This window comes from Cyprinodon variegatus, unplaced genomic scaffold (assembly GCF_000732505.1).
Source record: "Cyprinodon variegatus isolate N-32 unplaced genomic scaffold, C_variegatus-1.0 Scaffold411, whole genome shotgun sequence".
Lineage (NCBI taxonomy): Eukaryota > Metazoa > Chordata > Actinopteri > Cyprinodontiformes > Cyprinodontidae > Cyprinodon > Cyprinodon variegatus.
This window is the reverse complement of record NW_015150864.1, coordinates 40,314-54,362: the sequence shown is the minus strand read 5'-3', so window position 1 is coordinate 54,362 and position 14,049 is coordinate 40,314. Positions and strand designations below refer to the sequence as shown.

At 35.7% G+C, this 14,049-nt stretch overlaps 1 protein-coding gene across 2 annotated transcripts in view; it reads left to right on the top strand.

The window, feature by feature from the left end:
* Positions 1-5,349: 5,349 nt before the first annotated feature.
* draxin (dorsal inhibitory axon guidance protein) overlaps positions 5,350-14,049 on the top strand; it is a 26,918-nt gene continuing 18,218 nt past the window's right edge. Inside the window, exon 1 of one of the 2 annotated variants that reach the window (XM_015388058.1) lies at positions 5,350-5,513. The gene's annotated coding sequence lies outside the window, so the exon portion shown is untranslated. The remainder of the gene's footprint in view (positions 5,514-14,049) is intronic. The other variant, XM_015388059.1, reaches the window with a different exon arrangement.

Below are 14,049 nucleotides of genomic sequence, written 5' to 3'. Positions count from 1 at the left end.
AATATAAACAGATATTCTTCTTATAAAGCATATCTTATTGCTGTATATGTTTTTTTTTTTTTCATGATTTTCTTTTTTGTAGAAAGACTTTCTGCTGCAACTACAACACAAAGTTTTCTGGCATAGGATATCTATTGGAACTGTATATCCTGAAACAGAAATGTTGACCCATTCTTCTTCTTTTCTTGATTTTTTATTTATTTATTTATTAGATTATGCTCGGTCAAATTAAACAGAGAAGGATTTAATGAAGTAACTTTTTTTTTCTTGCCAAAAAATAGGTTTAGCACTGGGCAATGGTAATACACCAAGATAATCTGAAGTATTCTGCTTTAACTTTGGCTCTACAGCACATTTAGAGTGCCTCTGTCTTTCGGATCCCCTAACAAGTTTTTACAGGATTAGCCCACACTTAGCTCCAGTCATCCTCCTATCATCTCAAACCAGACCCTGCTAAAGAAACATATCCCCATGTGATGCTGCTAACATGAGCCAGAGGACCTCCTTCTTCATGTTTTTTTTGTTTTTGTTTCCAAAGGCTTGTGATAAACAGTAGAAAGGAATTACTTTGGTTTCTAAATCCAAGTGGCTGAAGTGGATTTTTTTCCATATGAATGTCAAAGTAAAAGCGATTGCATACCACACATTTGACAAATTCATAAAGAAAAATAAAAAGGAAAATTATCATTTAGGATTATTCTCCTTTTATCTAACAGTAATAAACTACTTAGCCTTGTCATTTGAAATTGAAATGTGTTAAACTGTAAAACATGCTTTCCCAAGATACATCATTTTTAATAATTAGTCAAGTGCTGAAACTGGTTCATAATGTAAGAAATTATTGTTTTACACGTCTTTTTTTTTTTTTAAAGAAAATACATATTTTTACTCTAAAACAAGATATTACTTTATGTTTATACCTTATATATTAACAAATGTTGTTGCATCAAATCAAGGAGGTTGGAAGCACATCTGGGACAGAAATACAGTAAATCTGCAGCAGCACACTTAATGGCTCCCATGACAATACAGGAGCAATAAAATGCTCTGAGCAATAACTCTGATACAGCTTTTATATAAGGTTTAATAACAAATAGCTGAAATGTTTCCATACAGCCTCTGAGCAAAGCTTTCAAGTTTCTCTGACAGCAAATTATTAAGAAAATAACTTTACTGCTATTGGTGGGGGGAGAAGGTGAAGTCACTCTTGTTACTGTTTGAGTCCCGATGTCACCGCTAAAAGTAGACATGTGACAAGATGTTTAAAAAAAAAAAAAAAAAGGTTTTGCCTTCTGTAAATGTGTCACTGACTCCCTAATGATCTCTAAAAAAGAAATTTTCAGTCTCAAAGAAGTCACAGAGACACTGCAGGGATTCTTTCCTGTCATCCTTTTTTCCGTATAGCTGACAAAGTTCAACTCTGTGGTTCTTGATTAGAATAAGGTGTTATGCTGAACACATTCATCACATTCACCTTCCCTGATGGGAAGCGAAACGTCTTCCAACTTGAAATATAGTCCAGTGAATTGTTTTTCATTTTTTTTGGAAGGACTTTGACCTGGATGACTGAGAACCTTCACCAGCATATGATGAACACAAAGTAAAAATCTTGTTTTCCTCTTCTTACCTTAATTTTAAGTTTGTTTTATTTATGCAACATTCACAAATAAATAGACATGCAGTTATGTTAAATAAACCCAAAGACTTTATGTTTAATTTATGTTATTTTCCTGCCAGAGTAAAATTGAAGTCCTCCTAAAGCAAGTTGTCAAAGCACTTAATGTTAATTTCTCTCGTATACTAAATATTTAATATCTTCTTTTACAGACCAAGACTCTTTGTTGCATCCAGTGTTTTTGTCATTGTTGTTGGTATTTACATCACATCTTTGCACAACTTGTTTACTCATTTCCATAAAACCCAGCTAAACCCTATATATCTAAATGTCGCCCGATTCCCAAAAGCGATATATGAACTATTATTCGGCAAATACACAGCATTATTTTTATGAAGCAAACAAAAGGCTTAGGGTGTAAATTCAGAATGAGTTTGCTGGATTCTCTGCAGCTTGTCAGTAGCCTATCAAAGATTCAGTGACAAGATTTCACTGCAGAGAATACTTGCTGTAGCAAACCTCAACTTTCTCCTGAATAACAATACAAATATTTCTCACATTACTCCTCTCTGATTATTAGCTTAGAAAACAATTATCATCTATTCAGATGCACTCGTGGATTTTGATATACATGAGTACTAAGTAGTTATTATCAGACTGGGGAACTTGTCTGAAAAATACTAAAACCTCGATAAATGGCCTTATTACACATTAGCTACAGCAGCATTACAATGGAAAACTTTTTAACCAGTTTTTTGGTAAACTTGTTTATTGGAAAGTTGTTTAAATAATTATTAGGCAGTTGGTTGGGCTGACTTGAAATATGCTGTTCATCAACAATTCATATTACTGAATTTTGTCCAGGTTTAAAAATTTCTGCTAAAGATATTCAACATAGTGGTCAATGGGAAGATATAAAAAAAAAAAAAAAAAAATTCCAGTATTGTAAAGAAAAAGAACCTTTAAAGGTATAGAGGACAATCTTTTTTTTCCGTGGTTGATTATCAAAATAAGTGGTCCTCGTAATTGTCAATCATTCTGGTGATATGTTTAAGTGAGGCCATCCTACGTGCTCGTCCCCATGGTCACTTACCACTGGTGAGTCTGACATGGTGGAAAAATTGCAAATCTTCATTTGGAAAGTAAGCTTGGATGAGCGATGCAAACAACAACTTTTAAACAACACGTGCACAAGGAGAAATGGGCTCCTGCATGCTCTAGCAAGCGTTTAATAGACGTTTCCTCTTAGGAGGGAATACAGAGTTGTGCATGTGCATATTTTTTAAGTGGAGAGGGCAGGTCTTTTCAAAAAAAAAAATCTTAAAGTATTTAAATGTATAAACTTTCTGACAATACTACATACACCCAAACAAATGGAGGTTTCTTAAATAATAAAAATGTTTCTAGTCAGGGTTGCCTGGTGGTGCAGTGGGTTGCTAGTTGCCTTGCGGCAGGAAGGTTCTTTTTGCATGGAGTTTCTATCTTCTCCCTGTGCATGCATGGGGTCTCACCATGTACTCTGGCTTCCTCCCACAGTCTACAAACTTGACCGTTAGGTAAATGGCTTCTCTAAATTGTGTGTCAGGGTGTACCCCGCCTCTCGCCCACTTACAGCTGAAAATCGGCACCGGCACCACCAGGACCCTGACATGGACTAAGCGGGAGAAAATAGATGGATGTTTCTAGTTACTATTAGAGAGACTTTAGATGAAGGAATCTTAAATGTTTCGCTTTTTATTTCTTTTTACCCATCAGATCAGATCATGATTAATAACAAACCAGACACATTTACATAGAAAAAAAGGCGTGATTTCAAATAACCAAGTCCTTTATGTCAAATCTTCTTCATAAAGCCTGTTTTTTGACGCACAATTTAAAATAAATCATAATTTCACTAGATAAAAGGATTATAAATATTGGGATTTTTAACAATTTAAGGATCATTTCAAGGCTTTCTTGACTTCTGAACCCCAAATGATTAACTTGTATCATACTACAAAGAACATATCACATATGTTAAGCTGCTTTTCTGTGCTGTGTCTCTTTTAGTGTATCTCCTCTGACCTCACAAACATGGTGGTTATAGCAGATGGCCCCTCATAATGAGTCTGGCTCTGGACGAGGTCTCTCCCAGTTAAAAAGAAGCTGCTGCTTTCTATTAGAACCACTTGCTTACTTGGCTTTTTTACATACATAACCTTTTAGCAGTTAGTGATGTTAACTGAAATTGGACTGCATTATTTTACTACTTTAAATCAAATTGGAAAGAATGTATCTACATTTTAATCTGTCTTTATCCCCTCATAGATGGATGGATAAATAATTATCTAATTATCTTCATGCCAGTTCCACTCTAAATACAACCAACAGGGGTTCTGTAAAATGCAAATGTTGGTTTATAAATATACATCTGGTACCAAGAAGAATGTGGTTTGATCTGAACATGATATAAAAGTGTGGATGAACTGAGCATATGGCTGATAATAAACTGCCTTAATCTGACTTAGACTGAGCACGAAAAATAACTATAGGCTTATTTTTACACAATGAGAAAAGGGTCTTTTTGGTGCTGTAAATTTTATAAGAGTATTTCTCTTATAGAATTTCTACTCAGTATTTTTAAGCTTCAGTAAAAAAACAACTTTTTTAATGTAATACATGAATTTGGGGGGAAAAGTACGTTTTACTTAGATTTCCTTATACTATTTAAATGTTTAATAGCAGTATGTACTTAAACCTAAAAATACAACATAAACTTTACTCTAAAAATATACCATTTTAAAACACATGCACGGCGCATTCGCACTGTAGGGTATATGTTATGTTCTAATAACATGTTTCTGTTTAAAGTTCAAATGATTTTGTTTTGTGAAATACTTTTTTTTAATATAGCTGTATATTTTTCTTCTAACCTCAGCTTCTCCATCTATTAAAAGCTGCAGATCATACCACTCTCATTGGTTTGATTGAGGACACACTGGTCTGTAGAGATGACAGCGGCTCACTTCCGGCTCCTAGGAACCATGTTTTCTCAGGACATGATGGTCCCTGCAAAGATTGTCATCACAGCAGCAACTTAAAAAGTTCAACCTTAAACAGGAGTTGCTGGTTCTCCTCTTCAACACCATTATTTAGTCTGTCCTTTGTCCAGCCTTCACTTTGTGATTTTGGTCACAAACAAAACAGCAGCTGCAGACTGCAACGAACAATTTGGCTTTCAGGTAGGATAATGGTAAAAAGTAGGATAATGGTAAAAGTAATCGACTTTATTACTGTAGGTCTCTAGAGTCAGAAAACAGATGCTGTTTGCTATAAGAAGCCATCACAGAAAAAGTGTTTGCCTTTATATTAAAAAAAAAAGGAAAAGAAAAACAAAAGTATATATTGCTGTTTACTGTGAGAAGTGTAGCTGAAGTCAAATATCATGAGAGTCATGGGCAAATAAATTATTTATAAGCTTAATGAAATTATTTACATAAAAAAAGATCAATATTTCCTTTTATAAACAAAGCAGTTTCTCCAGCTCTCTGAAAATAAAAACTTAACCAGCAGTTTTATGTAGACTTCCTCAGTGTCCCTGATCAGAGCTGCTGCCTGTTTTTCTTACTTTATAAATTAAAGGTATTGAGCTCCTGCCTCTCCTGCGCCTCGGAGACGCATCGGTCCTCGTGCCGCTGACGCGCACTCGTGAGCGCGCTCCCCGATCCGCTGTCTTTCCTCTTCCATAAGGGGGAGGAGAAAGTCCGGACGCTCCGCACATCATCCTAGAGCGCAGACCACCGAGGTTTCACCGCTCCTGCTGCTCCTGCTGCTCCTGCGCTGCGTCTGCGTCCCACCTGAAGCCATATGATCCAGACATCCGAGACGCAATCAAAGGAAAACGACAAACCAACTTAAAGTAAGAAAAAAGGATTTCACAGGCATTGCGTTTAGATGCTGTATTTAATCGATTGCATGTCATGATGTAGATGATTAACGGTTTTCCATCCATTGAAGCATTTTAGAGACGCTTAAACGACTTAGCAGTCTGATATAGGTCTAACTTTATTAATGGAAATAAGTCCACAGTGTTTAACCGATTAAAAAAAACACAACAGCAGTTTGATTAAAGTGTAACTTAATCAAAATTTGGGCTATAAACACATCATATTTAGTTTCACACCAATAAACCAATAATCAGTCAATTAAGCTTTTACAATGAAAATTACTAACAAGTATAAAATATTTGACAGGGATTTCATAAATACAAAAAAAAAAAAAAGAAAGAATGAAAGATTAACTCCTCTTTACAGTTCATGGTTTGTTCTGCAAACCAAACAGTTTGTGAATGAATGATGAAGAGACAGTGGTAAAAAAATAGGTTGCAAAATGCAACTTTTGGAGTTCTCAATCAGCAGAAAAAAGTTGCAAGACAAGAAAAATTCAGTTTAAATAATGATTAGACTGAAACTCTTATCAAATAAAGACAAGGACACTTCGTCAAGTGAATTCTCAACCAATATCCTTTTTCTCCTTTGTTTTTGTAAAAAATAAGACTTTATCTATTATCTATCTACTTTGTTATGGAGATTTTTTCAAATATCATCTTTTTTTTGTCAGATTTCATTGTAAGGTTTACAAAAACAATCTCAACATGAGCTGCATCCCTTCTTCGTTCACCCTGAGTGAGATAATTGTTGATCATCCATTCTTCTCCTTCACCAATGCTTCATGTTTTGTTTTGAGCGTTGCCAAATGTGGCTGCATCTGTGTGATCGCTCAACACTGGCCAGTGAGGCCAGCGAGTGCTGTTTGCTTCATGAAGAGGAGGAGGAGAAGCTGAGGTGGAGGGACAATTTGGGGTTCATATAATTAGTTTGCATGCTTCACTTAGTAATGTCCAAACAGGAGCGTTTCCCCCCTGCTGGCAGGTCAAACCGTTCCCACATGGCGTGTCCACATACAGACACAGGTGTCCAGATTTCAGGGGTCAGCAGAGTGCAAGTTTTGTTGCTGGTTGCTGCAGCCAAAGCTTTGATGTGTTTGGTGTTCCAGCTCCAAATAAACAGGCGGCTTAGAAACAACGTTCCAACATTGACAAGATAAATCATCCATTTCTATTTCTTTACCACTTTTATTCTGTTTGCTACATCTCATTTTGTCTTTTTCCTCTCGTTTCTCACCCTCTCCTCCTCCCTTTTCATTTGTCTCTCTCCTTCTCACTTCTCTCAGTGGGATGCCTCTTATTTCCCATCTTGGTGCTGCTTGTGTCTCGCAACATTTCTGGAACTTGCCTCTGTGTGGGTGTGAGAGGAGGTCTCTTTGCTGCGAGTTGTGTGTATGCAGGGATTTATGCAGTTCAAGTGTTGTTGCACTCGCACAAATCCCCCAACAAGATGCTGTCAATGTTGCTTCGCTTTGGAGACAATGTTCTGCTTTCGACCTGCATCTGTTCTACCTGCAACCATATTACCACCTAATTGTTTTGTGTCTTTGCTGCTCTCTGCTGTGCTTCTGCTGCTGACAGATGGACCTTCCTTATGGCTCTTATTTTCTCTTCCAAGGGCCTTCACTTTCCACACCTACAAGCTACAAAAATCGCCCCTAGTCAATGTGTGAATCCCACCAAAGATTGTGGAGGATTTGACAGACAAAGCAGTTTTATTGTGCTGAAGTCAGTGGTATTGGCCCCTAAGGAAATGAAGTTTTATGGTGTTAGCTGCAGCCTGGCAGACATATTTACTGTGCAGTGCCATTAACTGGCTGAGTAATTTGCTCCAGTTTTATTGAGATATGTATAATTGCTCAGTGCCACCGATTAGATTTATTTTTAGTCAAACTAAGAGATATAAAAGTAAGCGTTTATGAATCAAACATGCTTCATTATTTCTTCATTGCATAGCGATATTGCATTATGCAGTGCAAAGCCTGTTTGTGTTTTCAACATTAATTTTTCCCTCTGATTAATTTTAGATTTTCCCTTTCATTATATGTTAAGTCTGTTTCAAATGTACACTTTAGTGATCCATGAAGCTTTGAGAGTTTTTCTTCTTTATTACTCTAAAGCCAAACACTCACAAATTGACCTTTGGTTTTATTTTAACATACAGGATTAAATGAACAAATTAGGCATATGCCCCAAAGGCTGGTAAATACCTGGCTTATGAGTTGCACACATTTTCTCGTAAGAATGTGCTTGATTTTAAATTCATGTCGTTGCACAGACAAAAACAAAAGACGTCCTAAAAATGGTATCTGTCTAAGATGACTGCGCGCCTTGAACAGCTTGTTTCTGGAGTCTTTGTTTGCGGGATCCTTATGGCCCCGCTGGTTCCTCCAAGAGATAAAACAACAGGAGCAGATGGCTTCTCGAGGTTTGGTGTCACAGCAGGTGGAGCTGAAAGATGCACACATGCAGCAGTTTAATACCAGGGTCGCCTGTTCCGCATCATCGCCTCTCTTTTTCTAACCCTCTGTCTCTGCCACGGATCTGGGTTCAGGCCCTGTTAAGTATATTTTTATAACAAGTCAGTTACTGGAGCACCGCATTGCTTAAGGGACTGACCAGTTGATCACAGACTTGAGAGAGGTCTCTGATCTCATCACAGCTTAATCATCCTGCACTCCAATAGGGGCCCGCTTTGCAATTTGTTGCAAGATTACCAATCATTTTACACTTACACACACTACTTTGATTTATGTCTCCCGGATGGCCATCTCGCACCATGTGCTGTGCTTATGAAAGCTCCCACCACACACAGTCATACATATAAATTATGTTTTCCACAAATGTAAACTATTGCAGCTCAATTTCGGCCTCTCTGCCCTGGTTTCCGAAGAATATAGAATTGATTTGAAGATTTTATTACATTTTAAATCGTAGTGCACATTTTCCCCCCTCTGTACGCTGCTGAGTTTAAACATTAATAGAGTCAGTATACGATGGTAAAGAGCAGAGATTTTGATCAAGCATTAAGACTCAGCTTAAGGAAGACCAAATTGGTATCATGTCTTTTTCTTCTTCTTTCAGTCAACATTTATTTACTGTAGTTAACGCTCTCTCATTCTGTGTTATGATAAATACAATCTTCTCATCTTCACAGGGTTTTTTTATATTTGAAGGAGAAAGAGGATGCTTAATTTGATTTAAAGTACTCGAGTGTCATTTATTGTGAAAAATAACAAGTGCATTTTTTGAAAAGGGTGATTATTTGATTATTAACCTAAATCATGAATATTTATTAAATTAATCTAATCTAGGACCAACCTTTTGTTCTATTAGGCCTGAAGCTAGGCCTATGGTGTGTGTGGCGGGGTCCATTTTCTGAGCGAGCTGCATATCACCCATCACACCTGCTCCATTTGTATTTAATGAGCATTCATGATTAATTTTTTCGCCTCTCTAAGGTCCCTAACTTACTTGTTATTTTCCAAACCTGACCAACTTGCCTTCACTACTATTAGATAGAAAAAAGTTTTTCAATAAGCAATGTAGTGTTTTTTTATTGTAGCTTCATTGTTTTTGTCAGGGAAGAAGAAAAAGTTAACTTTATGAAAAAAAAGGTTATTTTTCACAACAACATCAATTTTTTTTGCTATACTTGTTCCTGTGTGAAAAAATGATTCATATATTTGAGAAAACACAACATGTCACAATTGAATTTCTCTTCGTTTGTGACCTGGTTTCTGGGAGTTTAGTGTCACCCTTTGGATGGAGCATTGCTGCTGCAGTTAGCAGGAAAACAAAAAGTGGGAGACGTGCACAGATGTTTACAGAGAGTCCCTGTGGACATTCATAGAGTTTCGATAGTGAAATTTATGTCACAGGTTTTGTGACTGAGTGGACAGTAGAGATAAGATCTAAAATGAGTAACTTAACCTTTACTGTGTTTTGTTTAGATGAAAAGTATTGATGATATAATAAAGAGCATGCATCATAAATTTATATGACGATAGAACCTTGATCCCTTTTTATTGTGTATTATAGTAATCGTATTAGAAAGTTTCCATTCCAAAAAAAACCCCAACATGTTCCTAGAAAATAAGACATGAGAATCAAAATATCCGGCAACACATTTCAGGTTTTTCAGCCATTGCACATCATCGTCTACTTATGATGCCTTCCGAGACTACTTCCTTATTGGTGGCTAAAGTCCAGGCGTTTGTAACCTTAATACCATTTGTGTGAAATATATCCACATGAAATATGATCATGCAAAGGAGATTTTATCAAACAATTATTTGAAATTAGTTTCTTCATGACAAATATATTTTCTTTCATATTGTTTTTTTTTTTGTAATGTGCAGGTAATCCTTATACCAGATCAGCTGCATCCTTTTGTATTGTCTCTTTGCTGATATTTTCTACTTCATTTCTGAAAGTTCCTTACAGAAATGCTAAGTTTTTACTTTGGACGCCCTTCCTGGTACAACCGGGATTCAAACCCAGGTGCATCATATTACAGTTAAATACGTTTACTGGTTAAGAAATTTTCAGTTTCAAAGCTAGTTTTGCTTTATTTCTAGCTGCTACAAAATCTGGTTAATATGTCAAATCTGAACCCCTGAAATAGAAGCTATTTTACATTTCAACATATTCAAAAAATTTAAGGATGTAAATGCTCTCACTCAATTTAATGTAGTATATTTATATGATAATAATAATAAACGTAACAAAATGGTGCAACCTGTTTTTATTTCTTTAAATTGATCTTTTCGGATATTCATTGCTTGAAATGACATGCATGTAGATGTCTTAATCGTTAGCTCTATTATATAAATAAAATGTTATGGTAAATAGACTTAAGTAACTATAGGCATTTGTATGAAAGCCTGGTCCTGGTAACTTAACGTTAATTTATTATAAAATAGTTAAGCTAAATTCATATCAGCACACTCTAGAGTGAGGGTTTGTGTTCTGTTAAAAATCTGTTCCACAGAGCATCACTAAAGCTTACATTTTTTGGAGTAAAAAACCCTTAAAACTGACAGATTTTGAATATTTTTGCAGCACTTTGATTGGTGCATGAAATTAAATAGCTAGCATTAGGCAAAACTGCCCGAAATCAATCTGGCAGAAAACATCTTCATTTTGAATCTTGAAATTCAAGGATCGTTTTTATCCTTCTCTAATAGTTTCAGTTGAAGCTTAAATATCACTATTCAGGTATTTGATTACTCTCTTTGGAAATGTTGATAAAGAAACCTGTCAAGACACCCGTATTGGCGTCCCATGACCTCGTTGCAGATGCTTGTCCTGCTGTGCTTCATGAACAACACATGCGCTTGTTTTAATACACAGCACCAGCAGGAGGCTGTGGTTGTTTATAACACACTAGAGGCTGTGCTTAAAATCCACAATACCACCCAGAGTGCTCCATTATCACCCTCACCCTGCATCTCCTCAAAGGGCCACCTGTTTAGCAGCGCATGAAAGTCTGAGAGGAAAACAGGGCACTGCTTTGCTGAGATACTCAGTCGCTTTCCATTTCAGTTGACAGGTCTATTCAGGCCTCAGATTTGATAGGGAGGCCTTCTGTTTCTATGGAAGCATCACATTTTTCTTTTTTTTTATTGAGAAACCTTGTTTCTTTGAAGGGCCATGTTGTTGTGAAGCTTCTGCTTTTGTCTGCTGTGCAGGTGATTATGCTTTGTGTCACTTTCTACAAACAGAGCATTTACCCTTTGATTTCTTCCACTCAAAGGAAGAAAAAGGAGCAATCCACCAGCTATCTTTGTCAGGTTGAGAATGGATACTTCTAAAAAGACCATTTTTGCTCTTATAAAGTCACTCTGAAACTGGAGCTAGTGAGTATAGCAAAGTAAGAAGTAAATACGACCTGACTGACAATTAGATGTAAAACACGCCCTTAACTTGTTACAATTAGTGGTGGGAATTTGTTTAAATGTTTAATCGAGTTAATTACAGGGTCTGTACTTGCAAAAACAAAATTAAGCGCATTTTAATTGAACAAATTATATATTGAGAAAGTGAAAAACTATTATTAAATTAAAAAACTTTATTATATATTACAATCATATATAAGCATTTAGCTTTTCATTAAATACCCTTGATATTTTATGCATCTTTGAAAAATTCCTTCTCTAGAGATGTGAAGTAAACACTGCATGATTATTAAATATAGAACAATTGCTTCTATTAGATATGGTAAAAAAAAATATAAAGCAACAATACATACTATATTGCTTTTAAGAGTTTAATATTTACTGTAAACAGAAGTTAAACACTGCATGTCAACCCAGGCTTTCTGTCCTTAATCCAACTTCTTAGACAATCAATCTATGTCCATTTGACCTGTTGAGTTCTTTAGTTCTTTTTATGTATATACTTCCTTATTTTGGCTCTGAAGCTTGGCATCTTATCTGATGTTAGCTGGCTGGAGAGTTTGTGCTGCTGACATTAGCGTTTCAAAACTCTCAGCTTACCTTAACATTAGTTGTTCTGAGATAAATTTTAAGTTTTAATACCTACAGTTCACCAACGCTCGCTTCTTTGCCAGTGCATCATTTATGGTTGTACAAGAAATCATGGATACAAAGGTTTCTGCTCTGGAATTTAATATACCGGTATATAAAAAATGCAATTAATTGTGCTAACTTTTTTAATGTGTTCAAATCTATATAACTGATTAATATAAGTCGATGCTTTAAGGGGTAAAAGTAAAAAAAAAAAATGCTTTTAATGTTTAGTTTTTTTCCTAAATCTTTTGTTTTTTTAAACTTTTTTTTACATTTCATGATACATTCTATTTTTTTTAAAGCAAAAAAAGCAATACAAACAAATTTGCCAAATTTCTTTGGTGACACAGTGAAATTAGGAGTGCATTTATTTATGTAAAAATTTCTGGATTTTGGATTACAGAGATATTTTGTCGCAAATGGAATGCAAGTTTGCACACATGTCTGCTTTTTCAAGTACCACTAAATACTTAAATATATGCTTTATGCCTTTATGCCTTTATAGCTTATCATTGTGTGTTAAACTTAATTTTCTTCAAAGCATCTTACATACTATTGGTTGTAAAGCTTTTATAATAGTTATATTCTTTATATTTCATGACTGGTTAAAAATGATCATAGCTAACATGCCTTCCAATATAAACCAACTGAGAGACTCCTTACATATGAACTAACATTACCATGTATGTTGTGAGATTTTGGGAACTGTAGCCCCTTCAGCCCCTTTTGTATTTGTGTGACATTAGCCTGATATTGTTCTTTTGATACATATAATTACAGCTGTGTTAACCACAGAGCTGTCAGTGATAATGCATGTTTAAAAACAGCAGACACACAGCTTAGGATGAATCATTGATTGTATCTAAATATTGGATATGTGTCTCTTCTAACTAATGACACTCAGCTGTTAGCATGCAAGATAGTACTTGGTTATATTTATTGCCCTTCTTTTGCCCTTAATCAGTTACATTAGTTTGCTATCTAAAGACACTGTTAAACAGTGGGTTGTGATTAAGCATATATACAAAAAATGAAACAGACAAAGAGGATGTCATTCTTTACAGAAAAATAAATCAGACTTTCTCAGCAGCTGCCTCCTGTGGAGCGGGAGACAAAGATAGAAGAATCGTATTGTTAAAAAAAACATGTATGCATGGAGAGAATGACATCTGAAGCCCACAGCTTTTCAACAGTGGCTGTGTCTGCTTTGACAGGATGAGAGAAGCAATTGTTTATGATGAATATTCCAGATAAATTCTGTTTTTGCATAAAAACCCATCTCTCTCTGTGCTCAGGGAAAGCTATATTGTCCAACTCAAAAACTGTTAACACCCAGTTGTTTGACTACCTGCTTAATCAAAGATGCTCCTATTCAATCAGTTTTTGACAATTCTGACCCTTTTATTTTACCTGGCAGATTGTTGGTTACAAACCATTAAACCTATAAGTAGGTAACTTTTAGGTGAACATTTTTATTTTATTTAAAAAAAAGGTACCATTACTAACAAAATTACAGCTATGGTAAATGCCCTGCATTTTTTTAAGACTAAGACCTTAAAGCATTTTACTCCGACAATCAGTCATTCACACGCTAACGGTGGTAAGCTACAATGAGGCACAGCTGCCGCAGGGCAGACTGACATAAGTGGGGCTGCCATATATTCAGTAGGTGGCTAAAGTGTGTTGCTCAAGGACACAACAACTGAGACGGAAAAAACAGGAGCTGAAACCAACCAGTTACAGAATGAACCCTACTTCCAGAGTCCTCATCACCCAGATATACATGAAAATAAAGATGGTTTTAATAGTTATTTTCTATTTCAGACATAAATCATTTGTATTGAGGAATTAAGCCACAGGAAGTTATATTAAATAGTAATATGTTTTGAAAGAATCCATCCATCCATCCATCCATCCATCCATCCATCCATCCATCCATCCATCCATCCATCCATCCATCCATCCATCCATCCATC